At 41.3% G+C, this 20,148-nt stretch overlaps 1 protein-coding gene across 2 annotated transcripts in view; it reads left to right on the forward strand.

Annotated features, from left to right (window-relative positions):
• Positions 1 to 20,148, forward strand: part of TMEFF2 (transmembrane protein with EGF like and two follistatin like domains 2) — a 128,114-nt gene that overhangs the window by 98,910 nt on the left and 9,056 nt on the right. The window lies entirely within an intron of this gene.

Consider the following 20,148-nt stretch of genomic DNA (forward strand, 5'->3'; position numbering starts at 1 on the left):
ATGTCTGATAGTGGAAACACCTGATTAGAATCAGAGACACCCAAAAAGCATGTCCCCTGTTTTAACAAAGCAAACATGGGGAAAGTGAGCCATAAGTGCCCCTTCTCTGATGGCTTTCATTTCTGCAGGTTCACCATGGCTTGTGCCATGGCTGCTTGTGCGATACACATAATCGCAGTGTCTGTAAAGAGGTGTATTTGTGCCTCTCTCTCTGCTATTCTGGCCTCTCTTTTTTCTGAACCCCCAAAGTATTTATCAGACTTGGGAGGGGGGGGGGGGTCACTTTTTTCAACAAATGATATTGTTGATGTTGATCAAGTTTGTGAAATAAGATTTAGTTTTAGTCAATAAATGAATGGGTGGGATTTTTCCCTCAAATCAGATAGAAATAGTTTATCTGGCAATTCCTATGAAAGAGCATTTTTAAACATTTTAAGTGTAATGTATGCTTTGGAATGTAGTGTCAGAGCTGAAAGTCCTGTGATAGATGTTTTCATGAATTTCCCCATTATATGCATACAAAAGTTGACTTGTTTTGGTGGCATTTTTGCATTCAGGCAAATCAAGGAGTTTTCATCTTGTTTATTTACCTTATTTACTTTATTTTTATTCTTCAATATTTATGTTCCCTTCTTAAGATTTGATATGAGCAATTATCCCCCTAACTGATTTTATCCTTTCTCATTATCAAATTACTGAGGTTTTTTTCAAGTCACTTGGAGCACTATAAAGAATAAGTCAGAATGGATGAGCCATATTTCAGTGTTATATATTCATGAAAATTGTCAGCAAAGACACTGACAAATTTGATAGACCTATTCAATAATATCATCTTCAAAGCCAGACAAACCTCCCTGTATGAGCATTGATTAGATCAGGTCTCGGCAGCAGAACGCCAGCAGCACAACAAAGCTGATGGAAAGGGGAAAAAAGGTATTTTCAGCCCCAATAGTCTTCTTCAATGAAAAACACACATATATGGTCAGTTTGAGCCATATTTTTGGGTTCCTCAACAGTGGTAAATTCTCCCTTGGCTGGAGCCTCCGGTGGTGCCTTCTGCAGTGTTGGCTCGTTCGGGGTCTCTCTTGCAGGCATTGCCAGGGACCCTCTTGCTGATGCTGATGCTGTGCCCAGGAAATGCTAACAAGCACGAAATGCTGCGCGTATGCTCACGGCTGCTCTGTTCCCAGCTCTTCCTTCTGGTTTCCCATGGGATTTCAAATCTTCATGACAGTCTTGGATCTCTTTCAGGCCGCTTTCTGGCACAGGGGCCTTCCTGGCATTACCAGAGGTGATTGGGCAAGTAATCCAGCAGATGGCTGTGCTGCCCAAGCAAATGGAACGCTCCACCAAAAAGGGCAAAATCCATCTGTGTCAACACATCATCCTCCCTTGGCTGGGCCAGAGCTGTGGGATGAAGGCAGCAACAGCCATCAGAGAATCCCCCTTCCCGGGATAAAGGGTCTCTTCAAAAGTCCAAGAGTCTTGGACTCCAAGATAAATACAACGTAATATTTATGTTTGAGAAAAGAAAACCATCCTAAAACTTTACCAAAACCCACCACTCTGCGTCATTAATTTCTAATCCCTTTGAACAGGGCAACAAGCCATGCCTATCAAGGAAAATGGAGAACTGACAGTGGTGCACTGACCCAGCACATGTGAGAAGCACTGGGCTGTGATGCATCCCTTTCTTCACGAGCTTGATACAGAGCCCACTGAATTCAGTCACAGTTGTCTTTATTGTCTGTAATAGGCCTGGAGAGTGGCCAGGAATCAGAACAGCAGTACTGGATTTCTATAGAGAGTGACTATTTCATTTCCCTCCAACCTCATCCCCCGCCAGGAATAAAATATGAGAACTTCAGACTAGATTCCTCCTCCAGATTATAAAATTTTCAAGTAGGTTAAGGTTTGAGTGTAAACCAGTTGACATTGACCCTATAAATTAAATCTTTGTCTACTATCGTGTAAGCCATTTCCTAAACTGGTAAAGAATAATAAAGCCCCAGAGCTTAGCTATGGGATATAAACTATCATGCAGTTTTGCTCTGCCTTTGTGAACCAGGCTTTCCTTTCTTCTTAATGGAATTAGCAAGTGAGACATAGAGCGGAGCACCGTGCATCAGAGCTAGAGAGATACCATTTCTCATCTGCAGCTTTGTAAAAAGGCTGGGGAAATTGCATCCTTGCATATGCAGATTTGCTTGGCTTTCGCTTCCATGGACTCAGAGTCAGAGGTTGTCACACTAAACAAATAGATTATTTAGGAAGTGTTCCTGTTTTTCCATCAAATCACTTAAGAATTGAAAAAAAAAAAACCACATTTTAATATTTTGACAGCTGTGTGGCAGCATGAATGCTGTCTAGCTGCGGCCTCCACCTGCGCTCACACACATAGGCATGCACACTCCTGGAATAGCACAGTTGATACATAGCTTTAAAAAATGTAAAGCCTTAAATGTTGCTGCAGTTGTTATGAATTTACAAGTGAAAGGTTTTGTGAAAATATACGTGAGTTTTATATACAGTGAAAGTCCACAAACGTCTGGAGATGAGCTTACAAAACAAAGAAGCACCAGTGCAGATTGTATTTCAGGCTGATGAGGGCATCTCACTCAAGAGATGTGACCATACTATGCTCCACATCCCTGGATGTCCTTTAGGATGTCTGGTGGCTTGGAAATGTAGATGTTCTTTACTGTGAAGGTGGTGAGGCACTGAACAGGTTGCCCAAAGAAGTGGTAAATACTCCATCCCTGGCAGTGTTCAAGGCCAGGCTGGACAGAGTCTTGGGCGACATGGTCTAGCGTGTCGTGTCCCTGCCTATGGCACAGGGGTTGGAACTAGATGATCTTACGGTTCTTTCCAACCCTGACTATTCTGTGATTCTATGTTTACAGATAGCTGAAGTCTGGGGCATACGAACTCAAAATGATCTAAGCATAGAGCCAGCCTCCACTTAGAAAATAATTTCCTAAAAGAGTCAGGTCCAAAAGCATTTTGGCCTTGTTTTGCCTACCTAATCCTGGCTCTCCTGATAGAAAAGCTTTCCAAAAGTAGAACAGAGGAAATGTCTCAGCTCATTGCATGGAACTTGGAGGATTCCAAAACAGAACCAAGGTTTACCATTGCAGAAAGCTGGCTAGTGTTTACTCAGCAATAGTAACTGTGTGTAGCTTATTTTAATTTACAGAGTACTAAAAAACACAGAAAAGAAAACCATTCCTATTCTGGGATTCTTCTGAGTGATTTTCAAAGGGAAGAGAGAGATCACCGTATGCTGATAGCACGGTGGTCTGCAGCCGTTCTGCTGGCTTGCAGCTCCTCCACTTTTGTTGATATCCAGGAGAAAATTTAAGAAGCAGGGGTAGAGGCCAGCTGGTAGGTTAATAAATCTTACTGTCACCTACTTCTGAACCAAAGTCTGAGTAGCCAGCAGTGTCAGTCCCAACTACTCGCTTGGCCCCCAAACCTTCACTTGTCCTGAGTGATTTCTTAGATGAAAAATTGCAGCTGCTGTTTTTTGTAATTTACCTCCTGGTTTTCAAAAGATGGAGTAAAGAAAGTCCCACTCTAGCATTTCTCTGTGCCATCATGGGGAGTGGATGCTTTATTTCTAAAATACGAATAACCGAGGCATTAATACAATTGCCTAGCAGTGGGCGCTGCAGCAGAGGCTACCCCAAGTGTTCTTCTTACACTCTCAAATTTATCTTTAGACCCTGTGTGGCTCCATCTTACTGAAATCTACTTAATTATTTTGGAACAGGAGATGGACACACTATTGTAGAGGTCATATAATAGCCTCACAAACAAGTCTATGCCAGGAAAGAAACTGCAGCACTCTGGAGCACCATGCAGTGTGATTTAACAGCACTTACTCTCATAACAGTCTTTTTCTGAGGAGCATGCAAAATCAAAGCAGGCTTATGGAGATTTTAAAAAACAAGCTATAAGAAGAGAGAAATATTGCTCATTTAATCTGCCAGCCTCAAGAGAATGCCTCACTTTTTTATGAGAGTTCTCCTCTAACTTTGAACCACATGTGCTAAGCTTGGTAAAATGTGCCTTGTTTTTTTTGAGTTTCTGGGGTTTTGTGGTTTTATAATAAGAGAAATTGTGCCTTTTCATTACTTATGATTTCCCAGTGTCATGCTCATGGAACCTGTAATTGTTAGCATTAAAACTTAAATTAGGTCTCAGGTGAACTGCTAGGCATCTTTTTACCTAGACTGATGTAGCACAAGGCAAAAGAGCATTTCCACTTGTGCTTTTAAAGCTTAGCCCTTAATTTAGTCACTAATGAATGTGAATCAAAAGTTGCAGAATTCATTTGTGCATTCTTCTCATAATAAACAAATTCAGTAGTATTGTAAGTGAACATCATAAGGAAAGCTATTTGATTTGCTTGGAAGCTCAGTAGCCTGAAGATTCAGTATGTCCAGGCTAAGAATTTGATCTGTAGGAAATAAACAAGAAAAGTAAGTATCAATGTGCAACACCAATACTGGCATGGGGAGCTTAAAAAATACGAATTAGACCGAGCTATTTTATTGTTATCAGCATCCCTGAAGTATTTAAGTCCTAGAAATTAGTTCAGGTGTAAAGCTTTGTCAAGATGAGGGTGTAATGCAAGTGTATTTTTCCATCTAGGGTTTCCATCAGAACTGTGCAAAGTTCACAGAGCTTGCTCCAAACATTGACTCCCACTTCTGCTTCCCTAAGACTGTGTACCTTTCTGGTTGTTTTTTCCCTTATACTATCATATAAGCAGTCTTCTGTAACATTTTGTTCTGTTAAAGGTTATGGATAAAAACAGAAACTAAGTGTAATAGAGATGAGCAGACCTGAGTTTACATAGGCATTTCTACAGATTTTTCCATTTGTTTCCCAGTCCATAAACACATTGTGTATCATTTACATATATTTTACCATATTTGGAGCATAGAAACCCATCTTCCTGAACAAGTCTGAGTTTTTCAGTACCCAGGGATGGTTTTATCCTCCACTCAGTGTTTGTGTTTTGACAAGAATGAATAAACTCAAATGAAGGTAGAACCTGCAGAAAAAAAGACAATTTTGTGCTGACACATAAAAATGTGATCCCTAAAACTCAACACAACTTGAATTGTGTCTGATTTCTCAAGTTGCCATTAACCAGATGCCTTCTTTCTAAATAGGACCTTTAATGGCAAGGGGTACCAAGAAGAAATGAATGCAGCCCCCATGGCTGGGTTTCATAGTGTCAGCTGTGGTCCTGGTTTAGGTATCGGTCTGTAACTCCTAGCACTTCATCCATGTGCCAGGAAGATTGTAGATGCCAACTGGCTTTGTCCTTTTGACATATTCATGAAGGCATTTCCCTCTCAATAGCATCTTCTTTTTATTCTCAACCCTGCTGCATTCTCTACAAAAAAAGGAAAGTAAAAAAAAAGTATTTGAGACAAGACTTTGTATTTGAGTTGATCTTCCCCAAGGAACAGGCTGGGAAAATTAATCCTGCTTTCTGGATCTGGGGAGGAATTTCTCTCACCCTTGGTTCCACCCTTCCCCTGAGCTACAGGCACTTTGATTAGCTCAAGAGTCGTCCTTGAAGGATGCTGTTTGAGAGGAAGCATACAGCTGTCTGCCATCCACAACACCAGCTTGAATTAGTTAATGTATATTAAGGAGTACCACAGTGTATTTTTATGCCTAGAAGCCCTATTTTAAGTCTGGTTCCTGTAAATCTGCTGTTGGGAATTGCAGAGCCTTCCCAAGAATTTGAGAGTTAAAGTTGTGATGAGATGCTAGAATATCCGTTTTCAGTAAACACCAACATTTAAATATTTGTGTTTGATCTAGTCTGAAATGTAAAATAAAAAAAATAATATTCTGAAATATTCATAGAACTGAATTTCTTCAGAATTTTGTTTCATGGGATGTTTTGGCATTCTTTCTGAAATGTTAGATATCAAAATACCATGAGATGAAAGCCTATGACAGTTGTAATAAATAAGTTGTATAGTAAGGAAACTTGCTACTTAGAGCTAACTGAAACATCATCTTTTCTAGAAGGAGTATCGTTATGTCAAATTGCAATACAAACACAAGATAATTTGATCATTTAGACACATGAAATGGTAACCTGATCCTTAAGATAACAAAGGCTTTCACCTAGATTCAGGGAGTATAAATGCATCTGGTAGAATGAAAAGAAATATGGTTGGGGAAAAAACAAAGGCGTGGGTATATTTACTTTTGATAGACCTTCAGAAATAGACCACATGGAGACAAGTAGTAATTTTTGCCTAGTTTAATAGATTTTAGCAAAGGAAGTGAAGACACTAATATCTTGCCACATCTGTTTCACTTTGCTGATGGTTTCGCTTCTTTTCATTGCACACATCTGCTAAAATCTGCATCTTGCACTGATTGTTCAAGCAATGGAACATAACTATTCTTTTTGTATTTCTTAATATTTAGTGTATGAGACACAAACCACTAGTGATTACTTAAATAAAATGGAAAATGGCTTATAGGGGATGCAGTGTTTTGAATCAGCTATGCCTTCTCCCATACTTCTGTCCATAGAAGTTTTTTTCTGCACATGGAAGAAACTCATCCTTGGCAGTTTGAGGTGCACATCTGTACCACCAAGCAAGTGGAAGCTCTCTTAATAAGTCAGGTTGGAAAAGCAGCATTTTCCTTCTCAGGAAGGTGACTTCTTACACACTTGGGCTACCATTTTACCATGTACCCATGAGCATGAAGTTAGTGTGAAACTCTCTTCCTGGAAATACAACAGCTGTAAACAAACTGTGCTATTACAGAACAAGTGGTCGTGCCTTTCAGAAGGTTATCAGCCCTGAACTGAAATGTACTTCTTTGCCTACTGCTGTTATCACCAGCTTTACCCATTTTAGACAGCATTACATAATAGCAAAATATTTTTCAGGAGGAAAAAAAAGACAAGCACATTAAAACCCTCCCTATGGTTTTAATCTCCCTGTTCTATTTTATCTGTGGTTTAAAGCTGTGTCAGGTGTAGATCAAAGGCACCCCCCTCCCTTGGGTATTTCATTTACAATTTCATTTAAAAATGGAAGTGTACTTCCATCTAGCTAGGACAGGGAAGGATTAAATAAAAAGCACTGTTCAGAAATCAAGTAGCACAAGTCTAGCCTGTCCCTGTGCTCTGCAAATGAAGTAGTCGTGGAAGGTCTTGTTATTAGTCTATAATATCAAAACTGATAAACTATTAGTGTTCTGTCAGGCATGATATATGCTAAACATTTCCTTCTGCAGATTGCCTTGACAAGAACTGTGACTGTTTTTAGACACATCTGGCACTGCGGATTTTTTTCCATCTTGCATTTCAGTGATTTAAAGGGCCTTGGCTGGGCAGAAGGATGTCAGCTGTTTGGTTTAAAATACTGTTATAAGAATGAAAAAGATTTAAAGGGGCAGTAGGTAAAATTCTGGCCTCGCTGAAGCTAGTGGGAGGAATGGCCCTTGAGTTTAATGGCTTTGTGATTACTCAGCATGGCTTTTTCATCCATTTTTATTCTTAGCAAATTTTCCATTTTGTGAAATTGCCCTTTCTTTTCCATTCAGCTTCTCCCACTTTGAATATTAGCCCTAGGAGTGAGCACTGAGATAAAATGCCAAACCCTGTATTTATACAAATGCCATCCTTACAGCTCACTTCTGTGGCACTTCTGTAAGACAATAATGCTGGTGCAGGCTTATAAAAATAGTAAATGCAAGTATTCATGTATAAAAAAGATGTTCTTAATAAACTTTTCTGGCTGTGCTGCAAAATGGGCTGTGCGGCCAGTGATGAATCTCAGGACCTCTATAGTGTACAGAAGCTACTCTAGTCTTTATGGAAAGAATGAGCGAGGCAGGATTGCACTCACATTGTGTCCTGTAACACCAAAATACATTGACATGTAGAGGCAGGGGAAGCCATGGAACTCTTCTTTTCTCTCTGAAGAGTTTAATGGGAGCTGGACATCCCAAAGCAGCCAAATCCCATATGCATTTGGCATATTTTGGCAAGCAGAGTCTGAGTTTGGGGCATGAAGGAGTCACTTCAAGGACATTGTGCTGTGGAAGGGTTTGCAGTCATCAGACGAGAGGTGACAGCTCCATAACTGTCTCCAGTGCAATGTGTGCCCTGGAGGGATCTCTTTTCAGCCCTTGAGGCTACTCGTAGGCATAAAGTATGTCCTGTAGCATTGGGTGGTCTCCTCTCCACATCTCAGAGACCATTTTTTGCCTCATAGACCTTTGGCATCTGACTAATAGACAAAAAGCTTGAATTTGTATGGCAAGATAGAGCCCTTTTGTTACAAAAACAAGGACACGCAAAGGTTTCGGCTTTCTCCTGCCATTGCAGGGTTTCATGACAGATGGGAAACAAAGTACATTAGGCAAAAATATATAGTAGGCTTTGCTGCAGTGGCATGTTATATTGTTTTATCAGTTTCTCCTGCTACATTTAAGTTTGGAATAGCACGGGATATTTTTCCAGCTTCAGGCATGGGAAAAGAAGCATTAAACTCCTGATTACCAAGTAGGAATTTCTAATGCATAGTCTGCTAAAAAATGATCCTTTGAGCCCTCACAAAAGATTTTAACAATGGAAGTGCGCAGATACAGAAAGCACAGTTGTAGACTGTGTGGACCCATTACCATCACAGTTTTACAATGCAAGACTCAGGTGAGTAACAATAGGGGCAAACTGAGCAGGTTTCATTCCTCAGCAAAAGTAGCACTTTGGTTTGTACGGAAGAGTGATCACAGTTTTGCAGCATGCATTAAAATGTTCCTGAACATAATAAAACTTTTCTGAATAGCCTAAACAAAATCAGGAAAAGCATGGCTGAAACCATGCTTTTAACCAAGAACAGACATATCTCTGAGCAGTCACAGGCCATTCAGGGTCATGTTCTGACCACTAAAATAACCAGGATATGCACAAGGGATTTGCCAGGCACGTGATTCAGGAAGCATTAAAAAATACCACATGTAAGAGTTACGTATGTTTACTTCAGTCTCCTATTTTCTTGCACACACTTCCCCCAAATTCTGCAGCTCTTTCTTGTTTCCTTGATTAATTCTCTCAGGCAGCATGGCTTTACAAGCACAGATGCTACCTTGGAGAAAAAAAGGAAGGAATGGAGCCAAATGGGTGTCACACTCCAGCTTGGCAGAAGCTTACCAATGTGCACCCCAAAAAAAAAAAAAAAAAGGAAAAATGAAAGACTGCTTCTAGTAATTACAACTGAATTTAAAATTTGTGCAAAATTAGGGCTGTAAAACCTTCAGGCTGTCAAAAGGACTGAAGGAGACACCTCGTGACCAAACTGACGTCCCTGACCTACTTGTCCGTGCTGTCACGTACCTGTGTAAACTCTCCCATCTCCGTGCCTCCCATCAAACCTCTCTGACAGTTTTGCCATTCGTACTTGCTTAGTAATTTTTTGAGTTTGCTTGAAGCGTGCAACCAAAAAGTAAGTTCTCATAACGTCGTGCTGGCAGGCCTAAATAAGTCAGAGACCTTTACAGATGCTGCTTCTTGCTACCCATTGATCACCACATAAAACAATCCATTCAGACCTGGAGTTCCTATTGGAAATTAGGGGACAGCCTAGTAATTGGATTAAGGTGTGCTTTTATTTGCAGCAGTTTCTCAAAATGAAGCTCCTATTTTGTTCATTGATTGCCTGCCCGATCTTTCTGCCAGTAAAAGCCACTCATAGCTGAAGAGACAGGGCAAAGGTTGATGGAAAACACAGCTTCGTGTTGCATTAGATGTGTGTGTTCCTCTGAGAGTGGTCAGGTAGGTAAAGATGGTAAGTGCATCTCCATGCAGACAGGGAAACATGCTTTGTTAATCCACAGTTAAATGGCTTAAAAGCAATTTTTATCAATATAGTCCTTAAAAATTGGAAGAGACACTAGTTGCATCAGTATTGAAATTTCTGCCAGCCACATACATAGGTGCCAAAGAGAGAGTAACTTCAGGACACTGGGATTCCATGTGTGAATTGGAGACCTTTGGAATCTGTTATTAAGGGATTGGAGGGGAGAGGAAAAAGCTGTATTTGCCTTCCTCATTTCCAGAGATGGGTTGAAAATACTAAATTAACTTTACAGGCATAGTCCCAGAAACACACCAGGTTCAATCACGTATGGAGCATGAATTAGCTTGGCAGCAATTGCAAAGCCATAACTTAGGCCACTACAACACCCTCTTTTACTAGTCCTCCACAAGAAACTGCACCAAAATCATTGTTTATAGCTTTTATCCAATCTAGTAACTTCTTCCATCAGAATATATATTATATCCCATCGTGTTTATGAAAGATGTGCTTGGTTTCATTCCTGTATAGCCCTTCAGAACAGTACAGGTGGTGCAACTGGTCACAGCCTGCCCTAGTGTTAACCAGCTAGCCATGAGAAGTACCACTGGGCACTGAGAGCAGTTACACCCCATTTCTCCCATTTAGAGGAAAAGGTACATCCTAGGTGTGCAAAGCTGCACTGTCAAGCCAAATCCTTTCTTTCATGATGGGCATCGAAGTCACAGCCCTCCCCAGGCTGTCTTCTGTCCCTGCACACCCATAGCTGGGAGACGGGAGACATCGTTAGTCATGCAACTGTCCCTCAGGGTGATGCTAGAGAAATGATCTTGCTCCCTCCACACATCAATATTCTTGACACCCATCTTAAAACTTAGGTCATGCATATCCATCTGCTCTTTGAAAACTGTCAGAAGGGTACAAATATCCCTTCACTATTTTTAGGGCTGTATCAAAAGTATTTATCGGCTTTCTGGCGTCTCATCCCATTTGTCATATTTGATGCTATCTACCAGTTGGCAGGGGAGGAGGATGAAGTCCTTTAGAAACACAGTGGCAGATGGATGAAAGTCCATAAGGTAAGAGCACAGTGATGATGACTCCCAGGTGGTGTTGTGCTTGTTGTCACAATCTGGAAGTGCCTGTTGCAGTCCCCTGCCCATAGGCTGAGCAGGGGGTTGAAGGAGCGGCTCATCTTCACCTTAGCATTTGCCTGCCCACAAGGTAGTGGGGTTGTGGAGGAGGTCTGCTCACAGACATGGAGCATAGCTGAGCTGTGAGGGAGGAGGACAACGGATGTCTGGTGACTCCGCCATCCACTTTGCATGCCATCAGCACTCCCACACTGCCTGGTAATGCCGAAAGACCATTTCCTTCAACACACACCCTTGGCTGCGCATCCCGGTGCAAATGTGTATGAGGACGGAGCTCAAGCTGTATTATGCATAATTCATACTACTCACACTAAGTGGTATGTGACAGGTGTTGAGATTCTTGGTTTTTCATACATATACTGTCAGTGGGAAGCTCTTCCAGCTCCTCCACAGCTCAGACCTCGAGGCTCCGCATCAGGTGGCTCTTTAATGTGCAGGTAATCTGGTCATCCACCTCGTGCCACAAAACTGGGCTGTTTTCCTAGCACCGCTGGTTTTTAGAAGGCAATGTATTCGGGTTGAAACTTTGCCCATATACCATCTGCTTCAGCCTTATCTTCCTTTGACAAGACAACCGAACATATAATGTCCACTTGGCTTTCCCAGCATTATGTAAGGTTGAGGTTTTGTGTTAGGTTTGCAGTTTCAGAGCTCCTCAGCAGCTCTTGCAACAAGCTCCTGCTTTTGTTTTCAAGTGAAAGAGCAGTGACAAAAATCAATACCATATTCATAGCTATAATGAATGTGACCCACAGCCTTTTTTAGGAGGACAACCAGCTTCCATCATATTTCTGGCCTATTTGCAAATATTGATTTGTATTGTAAATTATCTGTAGCCATTTCATATGAAATCTTAAGGTCTTGCAGTTTTGCTCCCTGCAGTCCGTTTGGTATTGAATGTACAGCTATGAATCAAAAGACCTACACATAGACACTACTGAGAGCCAAGGTTGCCAAGTTATGAAAATGAGGTGTTTCAGGGGGGTTTAAGCTTCTTGAGGAGGATCACTCTGAAAAAGCTCCAACTGAGGGAAAGCAGTGCTTTGGAGTGGCAGCAGACTGTTTACTCAAAGTGGGGGGAAAAAAGTGGAACCTTCATATGCAAATGAATGGCATTTGGAAATGTCATATAGCCACATCTACATATAAATAAGCCCCTCTTGGAGTGCTGCACTAGCAAGACTGCTTTGATATAGAAATTGCATAGTAGCACATAAATGAGAAACAGCAGGACACCACTCGGTCAAGTTCAGGCAGTTTTGTTCCTTAATCACCACTTAACTAAGTTAACTAGTATTGCTGTTGCACTGGATGTTAGATGGGGAAGTGGTTGTGGTTGTGAATATAGTTTGGGTTTGCTGCCAGGAAGAAGCAAAACAGGGAGATGTGTTTGTGCGTGCTGCATGGGGGCTGTGCAGTTGTCTGGCTCCTGTGCCCCAGAAGGTAGCACTGAATATAGAGACGTTTCCTATGTCAGCATCCCTCCTAGTCACCCTCTGCCTCATTCTGTAGCTCCATGCCTGCTTGCTCTGAAGGAGGCAGGATTTGGCCACATAAAGAAGCGCATTCTGCTGCTAACATAGGCATAGCATAATGGTTATTCCCATCTCTGCTTAATATGTTATTAAAGAGTAAATTGCAACTCTCAGACATACTTTTGCAGAGGGGAGAATGTAAAGAGGAGCCTTGCTCTGGTTTCTTCTGTCCATTTTTGACCCCCTCCAGCACTGGCACTAATGAACAGCTGGAGGAGAGGTGGTTGGGAGGGAAAGCAAGCCATCAGCCAAGCCATTGGGAGGAATTTCTCACAGAGAGGTGACACCCGCTCTGCTTGTGCTGTGCTGCAGGTGATGGATACAGCATTACTCCCTCTGCCTTCAGGCACGCAGACTAATTGGAGGGAACCTCACAAATCTCTAAACTGACACCAACTTTTTTTCAACCCAGAATTACAATAATAATAAGGTTAACTCATCCTCTAAGGGCGCTGTCATGAGCTGCCTAAGGAGATCATATGCAAGAAGAAAAACTACATCTTTATTTCTTTACATGGCTGATTTCTGAAGGGGGAGGAAGCCACTCCCACGGGGCCAGAGGCATTCTTAGACAGGGGGATCTGAGTGAAGGGAACGTCATCAGCATGCTAAAAACAAAGACTAGCTGAGTTAGCACAAAGAAGGATGTAATCTATTCTAGCAATGGGGTTAATGCAGATTTATTCAATCCTGGCACAAAAGAAGGAAGCACAAACTGTAAGGGCCCCTTTACCCAGGGCTTTGATAAATCCACAGTACAGCCCCTCATCATGAAATCCCATCTGTAGCAATGATTGCAGGCCTCTAAATCAGTGCCTGTAGCAGCGGTCTTAAAGAGCTCCATCTGTGTAGCTTATCCACAAAAGTATTGAGAGATGGCTTGGTGACAGCTAACAGAGAGACCACATGGGGCTCTGAAGACCTTTCCAGTCTACTGGACTGGGAAGCAGGCAGGTGCTGGTCACACATAGCGATGAATCGCTCTGGGAAGCTGCTGAAGGAAGAGGTCAGTCCATCATCTCTCGATGTCCTCAAACCAAGTGTGGAGGCACTTGTGCAGCATCCACAGCGGTGACTGTTGCTTTTACTGATGGCCCCAATAGGGGTGAGTGGATGAAATGGGGTGGTGGGGAAGTGGAGGAGGTCAGACAAAGTGCTTTACCTCCATGAATGCAGCGGCCACCCCAGGGGGGAAAGTATTGATTGTGAGCACCCAAACACTGAGAAAGCGCTTGGTTTTGAGCAACACTTTATCGCATGTGGAATTTTTCTCTGTTCTCTTTTGTCTTGGCTAATATTGCTGGGTGTTCCTGTTCAGGCATGTGAGCAATGGTTGCTAGCATGTACTTGTATCCCTGTGCTATTTTGGGGTTGTATTGCATCTTGTATTGCAGTACCTACTTGGTAGCACCTGCTCTTGTGTGTAGGAGCCTCAGTTCCTTGGGATCCACATACAGTCTCTAGGGGAAGGGATAAGGAGTCTTTGCCCAGGCAGTGAATCCAGAGGGACTGTAGCAACTGAAGAAATAGATGAAGGGTAAAAAAAAAAGGCTACATTTAGTTTTGAGCAGAAAAATGATCTTGTTATGTGCAAGAAAATCATTAACAAGTTGCCTAATTTCAAGCAGTCTTCTCAAATAAGGAAGATCCGTTCACAGATATTGTAAATAAAAGCGCTTATTGATTTCAAAAGTTCAGAGGTAGCTTTAACATATATAGCAGAGCCCACATCTATATGCTGACAAGCTGGAAGTTCTCTGTTTGAACATCTGGGGATTATTAGTGCCTTAATTCATTGGTTTCTATTATTAATTATGGCAGCATGCTGAATAATTACGATATACTGCTGCAAAAGACAGAGCTCAATATTTTTTTCCAAGTGTGCTAGGACATCTTGCCATCATCTCAAACGGAAAAAGCACTGGATTATTTTTGAAAAAGGAAAGTGGATGTTATCTTATTCCAGGGAACTCATTTGCATAGGGACATTTAAAATTAATAAATTACTGTGTTGAGCAAGCCTATTTTGTGCCTGAGAAAATAAGTGAATGTCATTTAATTCACCAAGTTCCATTTCCCTTCTTTTTTTTCGCCTTTGGTAAAGTAGCTTATATGGGGAGGGTATTTTTTGTGCAGTTTATGTAGAAAGACAAGCTTGAAGTTTGTACTTGGAATGGCTGCAGGATGAATTTAGGCTAGGGCTGCAGCATAGTGGTGCCAGACGTTTTCAGCTGACATTTGGTGTCTCACTTTCCCCTAGCTCTTGGGGAGAGTGGGCTGGTGAGCTCCCTCTTGAGCAGCAGCAAGCAATTCCTTCTGAATGTTCACTCGAACACCCACCCAAACAGTGATTTTCATGCAAGTTGCTTGCACACATTTTCTTCATTGTAAAGAGACACTATATATTCATGAGATCAAGAGCAAGGTTTTAAAAGGAGGGAACATACCGTGTCAAGATAATTAATAGGTCAGATCTGAGTAGTTGTTAGTGGTGAGGTATGGCTGCGTTGGTGGATGGCAGTGTGGCTGCTGGCAGCTCTGTGAAGGGGAGAGTGTCTGGAGCTGTTGAGCAAAGATTCTGGAGAACTCTCTTTTCTCTCATCAGAGCTGGTTCTGAGCTGGGATTTATCATCACGGTTCTTCATTACAACTAAAAAGGAAGTCTAAGGACTTTATCCTCATAAGTTGCTATGGGACCTCAATTCCTGTTAGATGCTATTAGAGAGGCAGGAAAGTATCCGGAACCCTGCTAAAGTAATTCGGCACTTTCAGAGGGAGCAACACAATTACAACCCCATTCCTCATGACTTTGCACAGGGACCTTCAGCTGCTCCTGGAAACATTCCTGGACTGAGGAAGCTCCCTTTTACCCCCGCCAAAAAGCAGCAGTTGCTGACTGTGTGAAGACTGTCATTTAGTAACATAAACAGCTATCCCTAGGCTCATCCATAAGATTCAAATTCCTACCATTGTCAATCACTGAAGCTCTTCCACAAAGCTTAGGGCATCCTCTACATTTGCTCCAGAGGTTGACCTCTGACTCTGTGGACCTTTAGTTTGATTTCAAGTAAGAGCTGTGTACCAAGTCTCTACCATGTAGAGCAGAAGATCTTTTTAAAGTAACTTCCCAATGCTACACTCTGCAGCATATAGTTGGGAGAACTGCCAAGGAGGTAAAAGGAGGTGGATGGACACACTTCCAAAAGGGGCTGAGAAGGTTAGGGACACACATTTGACCCAAGAATCCCTTTTTCCCTTCATAAATCCTCTGATAATGTGATATGTAAGGAGTCACTACCGCAGTATCAGCAAGAGCTTTCAGCTGCAAATTTGACTGACTTCAGCAATATTAAAAGATTAAATTATTACATAAATCCATTTCCTTAACCACTGTTTCCAGCAAGACAGGTGTCAAAATAGCTTCTGCTGCACATCATTCACCATCTCATCCCTTATTTAATGAAATATGTATATATATATATATATATATGTATGTATTTTCAGGACCTGTCTTGGTCCAGTGATGACTGTATGCTAGGTATTAACACTGTACATGAGCCAATATTTTATGTTGGGCCTAATCTATCAGTTACAGTTTCCATAAGCTCCAACATTACACCTTGTACAGCAGCGAACAGCTAACATGAGAATTCAGAGACGTGGCCCTCCACTTTGCTTGCCTGAAATCACTGAGAAAGTCTCACTGATTCAAACATAAAGAATGACAGAATTATCAGCCTTGCAGAACTGATTATTCAGTGCCTGGCAGTCCATTTTTTGGACATAAAAACCCTATGGTTTTGCTTAGATTTTTATCTAATTTCTCCGAAGTAGATTGCAAGAACTTAGGTCTGGAAAGAGTTTTCTGGTCACTCCAGGCAGTACTTCATGTAATCCTCATCAAGGGCACTAATGGATTTACTCGTTTGTCAGCAGCGCTCCTCCACACGTTCAAGTTGTGTCACAGAAGCTCCACGTGAGTTCAAATGGGAGATGGGGACCAGTGAGGGCTGCCCAGAGAAGAAACTGACTGCATTGTTTTCATCACTTGTAGAGTTTGGTCCTGCAGCTGGCCAGGCTGTTTTGGCTTTTGAATATCAGCTTCACTGAAACATTTACCTGGGAATCCCTAAGGGAGCACAGTCTGCCTCCAAAAACTGAAGGAAAGGCTGAAAGAAAAGATAAACCAAAAATAAAAATAAAAAGAATACAAAATATATTTGAAATAATTCTTCCACTGCTTCTTAACAGAGGACAGGAACAGCCATAGATATTAAGGAATTTAGATAAGATTTAAATAATTCATTTAACATTTCAGAAGATAATCCCTCAGGAAAAGCAAGATCGCTGAGTGGATGGTCAGTCACTGGATAGCTTTTCAGGATCAGATTTACCCAGTGAAATAGCTTGTTGTTTCTGCATGTCCCTGCCATCCATAGAAAGATTGGAGAGCAAGTGTTCAACTGGGAGTCTCTTCTAGGAAGCAAGATAATAAGCTGTTTCAGTCTACACAAAGTAGCATCTGGCTTCAATGCATTTAAAAATAATCTGTTTTGACTAGTGTATCTTATATGATAGGCTATCATGTCATGTTCTGGCACTAACAAAAGATGTGAACAATATGAAATGTCATGTTAGGCTAAAGATGCAAAAAACGTTGCAGAAATGCAAAAGATGTTGGCTTCCTCGAAGTGGCATTTTCTATCTGAAAAAAATGCTTCAAGGTTTGTGAATACAGTTGATCTGAAGGGTTAGGGTGTACTTCTTTTTGCAGTAAAAAGATGCACTTTGAGAAATGTGGCAGGAATTACTTTTGTCCATAGAAAGGAAAGACTGACCCAGTCAGTCCAGATTTTATCTTGGCTTTACAACATCTGTCTCAAATTCTAGCCATTACCAAAAGGTACAAATCTGTCATTTTTGTGCAAATAAAACTCACATATAGTCACTGATAACAATGCAGCAGCTCCAGTGTTTGAAGAAGAGCTACTGAATTTAACTTTACGGAAACCTGGCTAACTTCAAAGCCACTCCACAGACACTTTGGTCTGTGTCATTGCTTTATGAATACCTACCTACTATGCTTGGAAAAGTGTGGGTAACTTTGTATTTAAGCTTTGGTCTCTGTAGGCGTAAGACTGTGGTAAAGGGGCTCCTTAGTTTAGTGGCGCTATAATCTGAACAGTGCAGATTGCCTCTAGTACTGAATTTATAAATAATCCAAATTTATTTCATTTAGGTTTATTTTTTTTAATTGTACAGTTCTTGTTTGATTCATAATTTATACATATTTTTATTCATATACTCTCTTTTTAGAAATTATTTATAATTCTTATTTCATAGTGATGTAAACCCTGCAATACATTCATGAGAGTTAGTATCTCATTGACTGCTGGATTACTGAAAAGGGCTCAGATGCTTCAAAAATGAGAGCAGTCAGTTTAAACATGAAGGGACTTTTAATGCATATCTTGGTGTTTGGGGCTCTATTTTGAATCTGAAAAGATGTTTTATGTAATAAGAAAAATAACCTGTTTTAAGGGAGGAAAATATTTTGTATGAATTCAAAATGTGCTGGGAGAGGGGAACTTACTCTGAAATAAATGATGCTTTTACTGTGGCCTGTCTTTCGAATGGCTGAAACAGAAGATCAAACTAAATGCAACTCTTCGCCCCCCTCTCTGCCTTTGTGTTCAATTCCTAATTCTCTTAGAGGAGTCGTCAGTCAAAATGGAGGATTACAGACAGTTTGTGTGTAAGTTTTGTAGTCTCTTTCTAGCGAGATAATAAGTGTTCCCAAATGAAGTGTTTATCCTGTGAAGTGCTAGCAAAGCTTGGGCCATCTCGTTTTTCGTACAGAAAAGCATTTTCCATCATAACATTACACTTAGAGGTGTGTTTACGAGTTCTACAGGATGCTAGATTTACATTAAAGTATGCTAGAGACCTTTTTAAAGAAACGTGGTTTCTACCCTCATGATTACAGGAGGAGGAAAAATCATTCCTCTTTCACCAGTCCTACAGCCTACACAGAGTGAGAGCATCTGCAAGTTTGGGAGAGGTCCTGATCCCCCTTTCAAGTCTTAGCAGATTTGTTTGTCCTGAAAGGAACAATTTCCTTCACCACCTTGAAGTATGCCTTTAAAAGAAAGAAACCAAATGGTATGCTACCATTTTAGCGACACTGCTGGCTCATCTGAGAGGGGAGGGGTTCTCACACTGGTTAGCGGTGGCACATAAACACCACAGAGATATCTTGGTACCTGAGAAAGAAGGTTCAGAAATACACACACAGCAGTCTCCTATTCTTCAGAAAGGAAGCAAACTTCCTCTTGATAATGGAAAACTTCAAGGAAATGGCATATTTTCCACAATAGAAAAGAAAATACATATTAATATGGATTCTGTTTTTCTTGCTGCAGTTTCCTAAACAGAAATATGTTTGAATGTGGTCCACAGCAGAGGGGTGCACCAGGCAAGTCCACTGATAGCTGATACATGTCACTTACTTTTTCTGTTCTGGAAAGATTTACAGGTGGAAAAAAAGGAACATACACGAAGACCTGGTGGGATGACAACCCTCTGTCATATATTTTACATGCTGGTATCCAGTGCCTCACCTAGAGAGTGATAGGTAGCCAAAAATGTCTGGCATCAGACCATATGGACCTTCTGCTCCCACCTCTTTCCAGTAGCAGAAATCCCAGGCAAGCTCTCAGAGGAGGTTATACCATGCCTATAACATGCTTCTTGTCAGCACGTCCTGTCTGTGCCATCCCAGGGACAGCTGTCAGCCCCAAGCCCAGGAATGGTCCCTCGCTATGATGCCCACCTCTGTGCTACGTATCATTAACACAGAGCCTTTATGGCAGCCTCACACAGGTATCTCAATGTAAGCAGGGACTAGGAGAGACAGGTAGGTTTGTGTTCAACATATGTGCATTTTAAAAGATGCAATAATTGTCCATAATGCAGAGGTCCTGAAAGTCCTAATGATAGAAGTTAATGCTGTCTACAGGGATGCAGAGGTTGTGCTGTCATTCTCTGTTGCTGTTTTAACATAAGGACAATATAACCAACTTTATTAGCATGAGTCGTTAGAGACTCTTAAAACTCTCCTTGGACAGCAGCAACAGGAAATAAATTCATTATGAAAATCTGTACCTTGGATCTGCCACACACACTTTTCCCAAAGGTGGGATAATACCTAAGCATACCTACTGCCGGCATCACTGGCTTGGAGGCAGAATACAAACTGTAATTTTTCCATAACACTCAGGGACTTCCTGTGGAAGATACAAATGCTGCAACTTGTGTACAGAATGTATTTCCTCAGACAACTATCCTGAGACTTTTTTCTTCTGTTTTTAATTAGTTGTTGCTAGATGATACTTTCACAGAAAAGGGAATTTTACCATTTGAGATGTCATAAGTATTGTTTAAATAGAAGAATTTGCCAAAAACTACCCAGTACAATTAACACCTCAGTGGTCTGAAAAAGTCACGTGAGTCTCTTGCAAGTAGCACTCTGTATTTCAGCCCATGATGTAAATGCTGAGCGCATACCTGTTTCAAACTGACTGAAGTCTCCATTTTCCTGGCCAC

The sequence above is a fragment of the Pezoporus occidentalis genome, unplaced genomic scaffold, assembly GCF_034315485.1.
Source record: "Pezoporus occidentalis ecotype Australia unplaced genomic scaffold, CSIRO_AGI_Poc_V1 ctg143, whole genome shotgun sequence".
Classification (NCBI taxonomy): Eukaryota; Metazoa; Chordata; class Aves; order Psittaciformes; family Psittacidae; genus Pezoporus; species Pezoporus occidentalis.